Genomic DNA, 12678 nt, shown 5'->3' with positions numbered 1-12678 from the left:
AACTTTTCAGGGATGCAAACATATTTACTTTACGTCACATTGCACCATGTCCTCATTCAGTCATCCTCTAAATTAGCCTATGACTACATCCAGCTGCATGTTTTTCTATGATTTTTCACTGGAAGAGATTTTGGGTCATTGAAAATTCAACCAGAATAGAGCATGAGAGCCCCTGTACTCAGGGGGCAAACCCAGAGGCTCCCAGCATGGGCTGGATGGGAAAGGGGCAGCTCGTTTGGATAGCTGGGGCAGTTGCTTATTCAATGTATTTTCCTCCATCCATGGTCAGTTTGCAGTGTGCTATAAGATCATTAGAAAACTTGATGAGGAAGCAGGAATAGAAACAAGACTGAAATTCCCAAGGAGGTCAGGGAGGGTAAAATTTCAATCTGCCTACTTTATCAGAGAACACGTGAAGCGACAGGACAACATTCATGACACAGACTTGGCAAACTCAGAGCCAAATTAACAATATTGATAACATAAAGTTTGGGTGGATTTTTCCTCTTTTTTTTCTTTTTTTTCTTTCTTTACTGGTTGGGGTTTTTTTTAAGGAACATTTGAAGCCAAATTTCAAGGAAGGACAGCAGTGAATTAGCCTTACAGTTCCAGGTAATAGGAGTCTGGTGACCCTTTCACATATCCTGGGGGTTATCTGAATGCTGCTATACATTTGTCTTGCAGCAAGGACAGAAAGAAAAATGAAGCTGGGTTTTTCTTCTCCTCCCTATAAAACTTGAGCATTCATACTCAGAGTAACTGCAGACAGCCCTGGGACCTATAGAAAAGACTAGCAACTGGCTGTAGGCACAATAACTTAGAGCACATTCCACACTAAAATGAGGAGAATTTAGGAATAACCAAAATACAATAATAGAAAGTGCCTCATCAAGCAAATTCTCAGCACCCAGTTCAGAGAGAGGTAAAGGATCGAGAGAATGGATTGAGATTTCTGTGGTCAAATGAAGAGAAAACATAAGGGAAGAATAGGAGTGTATAAAAGCTGTTGATGCATTCCAGTAAATCTTGCAATGTTTGCTTGTCAGGAGCAGTTCTGTTCTGCACTGGTGATGTCTGTAATTTTCCCCTTTCTCTTGATGCTTCCTGCTAGCAATGCTCACTGAATGAGCTCTTGTTTTCCAATGGCTTATGCTTAGGGAGGAAAGCAAACATATCTTCTTATATTCAGTTATTGTGGTGGGGGGAAAAAAAAAAGAGAGTATTTTGAGCTTTAAGGCAAAAGTAGCATATTTAGTATCCTATTCTGGAAGTGATCCAGATGAAAATTCTTCTGTGTGTAAAATATTTGCCCAGGTTTACTCACATCTCACCTCAGATGTTTGCCTGTCCCATATCCAACTGATCTGTGGGGTGTGATCATGAATCTTAACTCTCTGCAATTTCAGCTCATGGAAACTGAAACCCATCATCTGAAAATCTGATACTTTCAGATCAGCTGAAGCTTCCTGGAAGCCCATAGAGGACACAGCTTTAGGGCATCACATCCAAACTTCTCTGAATTTCTAGAAGGAAGGTTTGGATTCAAGGCTGTGGAAGATTGACTGTACCTCATAAAGAGCATGTACTTAAAGATCTCAGAGGCAGCAGTGTCCTGTCAGAGAACATTCACTTTCCCATATGCCACCAAGTTTGAAGAATAAAGATTATTCCCAGATGCTGTGGAAATTCTGCTCTGAATGCTGCTATCTTTGGGAAAAGATTCTCATATCCTGCCTAATCACATAACAAATTTTCCAAAATTGTGATCACAGTTTTTGTAACTGTTTGCCAAAATCTGCTTCTCTCTTTGGTTTTTGCTCTCCTGTGAAAGTTATTAACCTGTGGAGCCTAAATGCAGTAACCCCTGCTAGGGGTTCTCTCTAATAATTACAGTCCTACAAAGGACTGCTGAATGTGTTCCCAACATTGTTTTCCCAGCATTGTTTGGAGGTCATTTTCTTTACCAAGAAAATCAGTGCAGCTTGTTTAACAGGAGAAAGAATGAGAGCTCCTCCTTGAAATCCCTTACTTACAAAAGAGCAATTAAGGGTATGTCCATATAGCCTACATGTGCCCTCTCCCTTCACATGTAAAAATAATTTAAGTCTCATTTCTATAGGAAAGTTGCAATAGAGACTTTTGGACCCTGCAGTCAGACACCATGCAAACAAATGAGAGTTCTCAGCTATCATCACCTCCAGCTAAAATTATAACAACTGAATTATTTCCAATTTACTCAAAGGCAATGTTAGTTGGAAAGATGAAAAGAGATTATTTTTGTCTTTTGCATTTTTTTATTTAAGTTTTTTCAAAGAATAAATCTTCATTTGTGGGGGTGGAAATTCCTTCTAGCACTTGGTTTAGTAGACACAAGGAAAAAAAGCACACTTTGCCTATTTTTATTTTTTAATAATTAATGTGGTTTGATTGGTCACTTCCCAGGAATGCTTCAGCCTGTTTGATGATGATGAAATTGTGGTGAAGTTAAAGAAAATAAGAGGTTCAGCACTTACACAAACTGTCCAGTTTCTAAGGCATCTGGTGTTGGTATGAAAATTAAATATGGCTATCACGCATCACACATGATGGGACCCACTTTTACTGTTGTGGATCCAGAGGCTATAAACCAGACACCTCCTGAAAGCTGATTAAGCACCACTTGGTGAACCTAAATCCAATGAAGAAAACCATGACGATGTCAGAGCAGGAGCCAGGCATGACTCCTATGGTCATTTTTCAGTTTCTTTGGAGAAAGGACTGATGTTGGGGGTTTCATTGGACAGAAAAAGGACGTGCCATTGCATAAACGTGAAAATGCATCTTTTTCTGTCATCCATAGCTTGAGAGTGAATCAAGAAGTCATTGAAGAGTGAGGGAAAACTTGGGAAAGGTGTATCTAGCAGTACCAGGCTGCAAGGTGGTGGGTCTGACAGGCTGGTGTCCAGATGTGAGATGTGAACCCTGTTCCCATGGGGGTGTGACGCAGCTGTGCACCATTAGCCTTGCCTGGGAAGGAGTGCCCAAAGCCTTATATTCCAGAAGCAAAGTCTGGTGGTTGAACACCTCCAGATGGATCATTTGAGCAAATTTCTTCCAGTTGAGACTCGACCTGGGCCAGGTTTTAAGCACATTCTTGCGTAAGCACAGTTTGCAAGCACAAATGTGTGGGTTTGGGTACAGTGTGCTCTGCACATGGATCTTTTCAGGGCAAGACCTTTTAATTGATACCTTTCCTTCTAGTGAGTCTGCTGCTTCCCAAGAAGCATTTGCATCTATGCTACAAACTCTCAGCTAGAGACCTCTCCTGAAATGTTGTGATTGCTGCAGGACCAGAGTGTCCCTCAGACAAGAAGCCAACAAGTTCTGAGTGGTTTTTAGACCATTCACCATTGTATACCTGTACTGGTATTGCACAGCCTGGTTTCTGGTAGCAGGGGGGCCACAGAGGGGTCTCCTGTGAGAACCTCCTGGAAACCTCCACCATGTCCAGCAGAGCCAACCTCTGATGGCTCTGAAAGATGGACATGCTGCTGGCCAAAACTGGGCCAATGAGAGAGGTTGATAACGCCTCTCTGATGACATATTTAAGAAGAAAATCAAAACAAAGTCACACAGTTTTGAGCTTCTAGTCAGAGAAGAGGAGGAGGTGAGAACACGTGAGAGAAGCAACATGGAGACACCAAGGTCAATGAAGAAGGAGGGGCAGGAGGTGCTCCAGGTGCCGGAGCTGAGGTGCCTCTGCAGGCCGTGGTGCAGACCATGGTGCAGCAGCTGTGCCCCTGCAGCTCATGGAGATCCACGAGGGATGCAGAGATCCACCCGCAGCCCATGCGGGAGGTGCCCGTGCCGGAGCAGGTGGATGCCTGGAGGAGGTTGTGATCCAGTGGGAGACCCAGTGGAGAGAGAGGGCCCTGCTTCCAGGCTGGAGCAGCCTGTCCTTGGAGGACTGCACCCCATGGAAAGAGAGAGCCCCAGCACAGCAGTTTTGGGAGGTCTGTGTGCCCGTGGGAGGGGCTCACGCCGCAGCAGGGGCGGTGCGGCTGCTGCTCATGAGAGTGGGCCCACGCCAGGGAAGTTCATGGAGAACTGTCTCCCGTGGGAGGGACCCACGGCCTCACAGGGGAAGACTCCTCTCCCGGAGCAGTGGAAGGAAATCTCGGTGATGATCTGACCAAACCCCCATGCCCTGTCTCCCTGCGCCGTCGGTGGGAAGGAGGGAGGGGCTGGGGGAAAAAGGTGTTCTAAAGGCTTATTTTACTTCTCATTATCTTCCTCTAATTCTGTTAGAAGTAAATTCACTTTGTAACTCTAAGTTAAGCCTGTTTTGCTCTTGAAGTGTTTTCTGCCTGTCCTCACCTCAACTAATGAAGCCTTCGTTAATTTTTTTTCTCCTCTGCCTAGCTGTGGCAGGGGAGGGTGAGCAAGCAACTCTTGTGGGTGCCTAGCATCAGGCCAGTGTCAAACCATGGCAGTATCAGAAAGGTTACTGATGCCATCACAGTCCATGAGGTGATTTAGTGAGCTGGAAGGCAGAAATAGGTACAATCTGCAGTGTGCCCATTAGGAAGCCATGTGGGTGAAAGGGATGACATTGTCCCGGTTTCTCTCCAGGCTCTGGTGTGAAAACAGTGCAGATATAGCCAAAAGAGGATGGCACACAAGCTGAAAGCTGCCCACCACCCAATGGGCAATGAAAAGCTATCTAAGAAACCAAGATGAGTATCTGCAGCCCCAGCAGCACCAAGAGAAGCTGAACCAGACCTCAATTCATCATCTGTCAATCTTAATGAAAGCCTGAGGGAATGAGCATTTAGCATGTCATTTCAGGGTGCTGCTCATGATCTCAACATCTTTTTCTTCAGTTCATCTTTTTCCTTAAAATATAATCTATAAGAACCTAGTAATGGCAGTATCCTTTTGTCCAGTTAAGATAACTGGAAAGTCTTCTGCAGTTAAAGTAGGTAGTAAATTGCTGTGATATTCAAAGATAATTTTTCATCAGTAATGTCTTTTTTCCTCATCTGTGTGTCTCATTTTTTTACCCAGCTGTAATCATATGAGACTCATTTATATTCTTCATTCTTGGGTAGATATGGCACATTTACCATGAAAAATTTCCTGATTTTCAGACAAGTCCAAGAGTGTCCATCAGATTTCACAAAGGTGCTTTTGAGTTGTCAGGTAAAATCTGTTCTTCCACAGCTTTCTAATTCCATAGGTTGTTTTTTTCAGTGAAGAACGGACAACAAAATAAAGAACCAAGCCAACAAAAATACATACGCTCCCCAACAGCCTTCCCAGTGATATTCCTGGAGATGAAGAACATCCAATCCCCTGGTCCTCTAGTGTCTGTCTAAAACATCTGTAGGCTCAAACACAGTTTTCAGCTTTACTCTGCTGTGGTGACAGCTCAGGGATTTCACGTGGCATCGTATTTCTGGTAGCAGTTTCCTGGAGAGTAGACCTGAGCTCCTGGGAGAAATGGTTGCACTGTGTGCTTGCTGTGCTTCAGAGAGGGTGTCTGCTTGGGGGTGATCCAGGTGTCCATCTTCACTCAGACTCCCTGCTCCATAGGCAGTTGTCTCCCTGGTTTCAGGAGTTGAAAGATCAATGTCTCCATGAAGAACACTCTGTATACCTGCAAGCTAATCAACTTCTGCCTCATTTTACAGACAGGCGTTACTGACCCTTCTGCATGGCTCGCACACACAGAGTTCCATGTGGCTCCTGCTTCCCAGCCATCCAACATGAGCCGTGTGGGATGTCCAGCACTGGCTTCACCCACAGTGAGCCCAGCCAGCCACCTCTCATAATTCTCAAGGCAATGGACCCTTGACACAAAGGCGCTCAAAATATGACTTGATGTGTGTTCATTTCTCAAGGGACAGGAAGGCAAACAACCACGCTGGTTTAGCTGACAAGGAGCAGCTCTGTTTCATGAATACAGCATGGTTTTGCAGAACAGGAGCTTCCACACATGGGAGCCTTTCAGGACCACGCTGGAGTTAGGCTGTGTCTGCTATGAACGAAACCCATCCCTGTTCCAAAACCAGCCTGCTTTTATGCTGCCATGGTAAAAAAGGATTGTTTTCTTCCTGCAGCCTGATTCAATTTTAAACCCAATTTTTATAGCTCCTATCTGTATAGGCTTCCAGTAAGACTATTCTCATCTGAGCAAAACTGTTTTGAGGAAGTTTTACCACAAACCCTTAAACACTTTGATATGATAGTGTCCATCGCACTGACAAACTCAAGGTTAAAAATAGAGTTTATGGGCTTAAGTTTGGCATTCAAGCTGACTGCAGTGTTGCAAAGTAATTTAAAGTCAGCAAAATAATGTTTAACATGTCCCAGATCCCAGATCTCCTTGGAGGAGCAAGTTAAAAAAAAATAAGTAAATAAGGAAAAAAAGCTAAACAACCACAATGTCAGGTCAGATGGTAACATACTGCTGCCAAGCCTCCTCCATACAAAGTCATTGCAGATGCTTCCTGGTCAGTGACAGTCTAAACAAGCAGTGAAACACTTACAGCTGTAAGCTTGCATGCCTATCCAAAACAGCCTTCTGGAAGGGAAGGTGCCTGGTCTCAGAGAGGACTCTGATTAAGTTAGGATCCTGTGTCAGGATCAGGGCAAACCTGGGGTTAAGAGAAAGAGTTGGATGAAGAGATGCATGGGTCTTCCTGCAAGGGATGGTAAAAGCAGTTTATTGACACTTTGCTGATCCTATTTGCATTGTTGCTTACAGAGTTTGTAGGAGATTCACATCAGCTGGACAGAGGGAAAAGGAGGACTTTATTTCCCTTGATTCATAGGCCCACTTCTGTCCCTTTTTACTCATTTTACCCCCAGTGCTTTGCAGCTGAGTTGTAACTAGAGACAGGGTGTGGGACAAGCATCATGGTGGTGCCAGAAGTAGTGAGGATTTCCCCTGGAGCCCAGCAGGTGTGAGGTACTCATGCCATCCAGATAAATCCCATTGCCAGATTTGGCTTTTTGAAGTATTTTTTTTTCCTGTTGCTCAGATCTGCCATGGATTATTTTAGAGAGATTTTGCTTTTCCCTATGAGGAAGGGATATAATCTGTTCTTCAGGACTCTCATCACAATAAACTCCTCCCTGAAAGGGAAGGTGCCAGGAGCGCACTTTATGCTCTCACCCTGAGTGTGTGATGGTGTTCACATTCTTTCAGAATTTTACAGCAAGGTCTTAAACTTCAAAAACACACATGTGGATTGTGCTGGGAGAAAAGCACCAATTGTGAAGATGCTTTTTGGCTACAACTTTCTACACGGTGGCTTGAAACTACCAAGATGGGAGTTTATTCCATCCAATCTGCTTTTTTTCTGTCCACAGTTTGTTGTAGTTTGTTGTAGAGGCTTCACACCATGACTGAAAAGCCTCAGCAAAAATCAGGTTGGTGATGTGCACAACTTTATTAGAGACTGACTTTGAAGCACTGGCTACTTGCACAAGGCTTCTATTACAACACATGCTGTTTTCAGTTGTTTATGACTTTGCCAAAGCTGAATGTTTGGGTTCAGGTTTTCCATGCTGGATGTATCCCTTCAAGCTGAATTGCTTTTTGTTGTTCCTCTTCCACCCTCCAAACACTTTTCTCATCTAAGTTGACCTGACAAACATCAAAAAGAAGAAAAGCCACACAGTCCCCATTTTTCAGGCCTGGGTCTGAGCAATATTGAGGAGATTGTGTCAATAGGCATTGCTACACAGAAGGAATTAAACCACTTGGAAAACATCAGGAAGGAAGTTCTTGGAGAAGCCAAGAACCACCATCAGGTTTCCCTAACCTACAAACTGTGTCCTAAATCTCAAACATTTTGTTCTTCTTGTCCCCTGCTGTAGGACTTGTGATTTAAAGGTTAGGATGACACAGGTATCAGAGGAGTCAGAAACTCTGAGTGAATTGGATTAGGGGATCTTTTTTCTACAAAGAGCTTCCCTTGTGTTTGTTCTACAAAGAGCAGGACTTGTGTTGGAGATGTCTTGTAATGTGGTATTTCTGTATACTTACCCTGTTATCATGTGCTGCCCCACGGTCATCCATGATATCCACTCTCCCTGATGAATTTTTAGAGATAAGCCCAGAGCCTGGCCAAACAAAAAAAAAAAAAGAAAAAATACAAAATAAAACCCCTTTCACAGGAAAGGGTGATTTGGCAGCAGGTAGAGGACAAGGACAGAAAAAGGAGGGTGATGTGGGGATAACAGAGCACAGCCCAACACAGCACCTGACCTCTCCATGCAGAGCTCCAAGGTGTCCATCAGTACTGCCCCACCGTGTTCAACATGTCTCAGGAAAATTGATAACATAGGCTCCTTGGTTGCCCTGCTTTTCTTCTGTGCTCTGGGGATGGCCAGCTTGGACCTGGCCTTGTGGTTCTTACTGTGACTTCCTGGGAACGGGGCAGAGAAAACACAGAGAGAAGCCTGGTGGAAGGTTCAGGGAACTTTGTGGGACCTACAGAAACCCTTTTGTGGTAAAACTGAGGCCTCAGCCACCTGCACATTTAGACAGAGGGTTTTGAGAATGGCTAAGCAACTGCTGGAATGAGGTGCCATAATTTTGGGTGTTTCAGAAGAGACCTCTCCAACATATGAGGAAAATGTTGCCAATTGAAAGTGTTTCAGATGGGAAAGTTGAATAAAGCTGTCTGCTTTCTTTCCCAAATATATAAGATGTGATTTGGTTTAGTTTAGAAATCTGTAATGACCCACCATCCTTTGAAACCAAAGCAGAATTTTCTTTAGAGGTTGATTCGGAGCAGGAGCCTGATTTCTTGTGCTCTATATCACCAATCTCCCCACTGCATCTGACGCAGGAAGGCAACTAGATGTCTGTACAGGTCTAGCTGGATGCTGGGACATGAATACTCTGTATAATTAAGTAGGTCCTGTTCTAACACACTTCCCACCAAACTATACTCTTCTTGAGGTTGTAGTGCCTTCCTGCTTTCAACAGTGATTGTAATTTACACATAGATAAAGAGTAGAGGCAGGAAGCCAGTTCAGTTATTTCAGTGACATTAAATCAACCCTTTTCCTTGGGTCGTGTCTTTATTGCTATGGTCAGGAAGCCTTGAGGACTCAAGGTCCATCCACAAGGATACCTGAGTCTGTACATCACTGCACAAATTGAGGCAGCTTTGGAGGGAACAAGGGATTGCCCCTAAGAAACCAGTGCAGATGATGGTCTTAGATGAATTGCAGTCTCTGGCTTGTTCCTTTTGCCTGGTACACCAGGTCAGAGGGGTGGATATATCCGCCTGTGATCTAGTGCTGATGTGGCATCAGCAGCCACAGAGAAAGCTTCAGCCTGGCTCCTAGTCAGAATCACGCAGCACAAACTGAAGGAGACAGTCCTGCTCCAACCACATGATATTTAAGACTGGAAAGCTCATCCAAATGAAACTGAACTGCTTTTATACTTCCACTGGTTTTCAACCAGATCAGCTCCCTGACTGCATTCGTCATGAGACCACAGGGTTGCCTCTGCTGCTAAAAGAGCAGAGAAGGGAATGGGAGAAATGTGGGGTAGGTGGATTTACCCCTGAAGATTAATGCTGGCTTTGCTTGCCCTGACTCAGGGTATTAGTCAGAGACAGACACAACTCTGTGACATGCTCTAGCTCCAGAACAATACAGTTCTGTGAAATCTCCTTACTTTGAAAATAGATCAATGAACTCTGGGTTCAAATTTAAAATTATATATAAATCACAGCATTTTTTGGCTTAAAATGCAATGCCTTACAGAAAAAAAAAAAAAAGTATGTTCACTAATCCAGCCAAGAACTGTAATAAACTGTCAACATCAGTCTTGTTCACTTCATTTTGGGGTCTTGCTAGTCCTTGCAGAAAGGTTCTTCAGCTATGATATCCAAGCTGGTGGTCCATGGAGATTTTTCTGTTTGTGTGGTTCTGTTTTTTCTATCTGAATCTGATAAACCTCATTAAAAGAAGTCAGAACCCTATGGGATGAAATGTCAGGCCTGTCTTCAAGAAATACTGTGTTCTGAATTGACCCAACACAAGCCAGCTCCATGTGGGATCTAATGCAGTCATTTTAGTGCACTGCTGAGCCCAGCTAATAAGAGTTTTTGAGAAGTAGATTATGTTAGTTGCCACTCAGCACCTTGTGATTGCATTTCCATAGCTTTTGGACCAGTTTGGAGTGTGGGCAAAGCATGTCCTTCCTGCCTGCTTGCAAAAGATTGTGTGGATCCATGTGCATGTATATCTAATCACATAAATGAATTCTCTAGGTAACATGAAAACCCTTGCCCATAGTACAGGAAGGATTTAAGAAGCTGCATAATCTTTGCTTTCCTGAAGTGCTGCGACCACTTTGAATATAAATCTGAACATGAGAAGATTTCCTGAGGGAAGGCAGGGCCAAGTCGGGGTATTTCAGAGCTACACAAGTAATATAAAACTGCAAGAAAGCCATAAAGATTTACAGACAGGGTGTCCTCTGTAAAGGTTCCTCAAGAAAAGGAGGAGGAAGGGGAAAAGCATAATTCTTGCTGTAAATTTCACTTAAATTAGGGCTGCGGTACAGAGGCAGCATGTGTGGCAACTCAGCTTGGTTTTCAATACCTTGTTTGTTTGATTTTGGTGGGGTTTTTTCCTAAGATGCTGTTCTCTCCTGAGCCACCCATGCCCTAATCATCCCTGTGACATAATGCTTCTGTGTTAATCCGTAGTTGCCACCCCACATATTTGTGCCTGCTTCCTGCACCCTGCGCCAATCATACCTTGGTTTTGCTGCTATGCAGTTTCAGCCTTCACTCAGCTACACCAGCTCTTGCCAGTACAACTTGTCATCGGCTCTAAGGTCAGTTCCTCACCAACATCCCATTCACATGTCATCGGGCAGCCATGGGCTCCGAGCTAAATCCAACCCTAAAAAAGAAAGGGGTTAGCAGTGCTATAAAAATTAAAGAATTGCCTTTGTTTGTCTTCATCACCTCCTAGGTGACGCTCTATTGAGAGCAGCAGTTCCTAGTCCGAGCCTTGTGCCCATCAAGAGCACTCCATGGCAGGCAGATCTAGTCCAGGAGGCAATCATCATGGATTAAAAAGCCCACACTGGCAGCTCCTGTTGCAAGAGACATCATTTTTGTTCAGGTTTTTTCTTACAGCAGGCTGTGTTTATCCAGTGATGTTTTATTTACCACTTCTCGATTGTCTTAGGAATGTTTCAGACAGGTGGAGTTGGTTGTCAAAGAAGGCACCAAAGCCATTCCTCCTTGCCAAGGTTTGACTCCATCCCAGCAGACTCAAATGTTCCTCAAAGTGAGCAGCACGTTTTGATTGCTTTCCCACTAACAAGAGGTTATGGCCAAACCAAGTTAATCTCTGATTTGCGGGAGCAGGGTAGGGTGCAGGAAGAGGAGGCAGCGACAGTGAAAAGATAAACTGTGAGTTTTTTGTCACACCCATCAGACTCTCCAGGATATAGTTTACAGGTTGAGGGAGTCTACTGTGAAGTTTTCTTCTTTTTTGTTCCTCCAGGAGAATGTCTTGGTCAGAACAAACATTCAAATGACCACAGAGCACCAAACGGTTCCAAGTGCTTTGAGACAGCAAATGGATTTTATGTCTGGAACACTTCTCCTCATGGGGCGGAGGGAGACATTCATTTCACCAAACAGAAGAGAAACCAAGGACCGGCTTGTTGAGAATTTGGATACAGATTATGAGATAAGGATCTCTCAAAGTGCTGGTCTTCCATCACCCCAGGACCCACTATTCACATCTCCCTCCCCTGGTCAGCAGGGGTCCAACCTTGGATACTATATGCACAATTCTGGTGGGGTGCAAATTCCTAATCCCATCACCTCACAGGTCTGGCTGAAACAACCACTCCAGTGGGAGTGACGGAGCAGCTGCTCCTTTCTCTTCTTCCTTGAGCCCCAGGCAGCAGTGTTCATGGCAGGGTCCCTGAGCTCATGCCATGAAGAATCTATTTTGCTGCTTATGGTTAGTTTGCTCTTGCATGGAGAAGTGACTTTTACTCCGTACAACTTAATCAAACCTCACATGTGTCATCGGTCCTAAAGAGGAGGCATTTCTTCTCAGGGCTAAAGAATAGAGACTTTGGCTGCATCCCGGTGTGGAGGCAGTCCCTGCAGGTGACCTCCTGCAGAGCTGGTGTAAGCTCACCAAGCTCTGTACTCAGATGCTGCACATGGTTTTGTCACACAGACCTGTGCATGCCTGCCCTGTGCAGCCCTTTCCGGATGGACAAGCAGGTCTGAACTTCTGAGTGACCCAATGGTCACATTAGGAGGTGCGTTGTGCCTTTGCTCACGTACCATTGACCAAGTCACTCTAACATCACATGGAGGAGGGAGAACAAACAACCTCGTAGTTTCCAGGTTTGCTTGGGAGTGATACATACCTGGAAAACTGACTCGACAACTACAGCAGTGTGAACAAAATACAAGGCCCCAGAACCTGAAGTAGATGTAACATACTGAATCACACTCCTTAGTCCTCCACAGCAGGGGATGGCCTCTTGTTGCTGGTTACAAGCACCATTCTCCACTGCGCAAGGGTCTGTTGCTTCTGTGTGTAGTTGCCTGTCACTGCTGAGCTCACTGTGGGAGTGTGGCTGTAAACGTGCTGAAAAGCCAGCTTGTACTCAGGAAGCAC

Source organism: Corvus brachyrhynchos, unplaced genomic scaffold (assembly GCF_000691975.1).
Source record: "Corvus brachyrhynchos isolate BGI_N302 unplaced genomic scaffold, ASM69197v1 scaffold452, whole genome shotgun sequence".
NCBI lineage: Eukaryota > Metazoa > Chordata > Aves > Passeriformes > Corvidae > Corvus > Corvus brachyrhynchos.
This window is presented reverse-complemented; position numbering follows the sequence as displayed.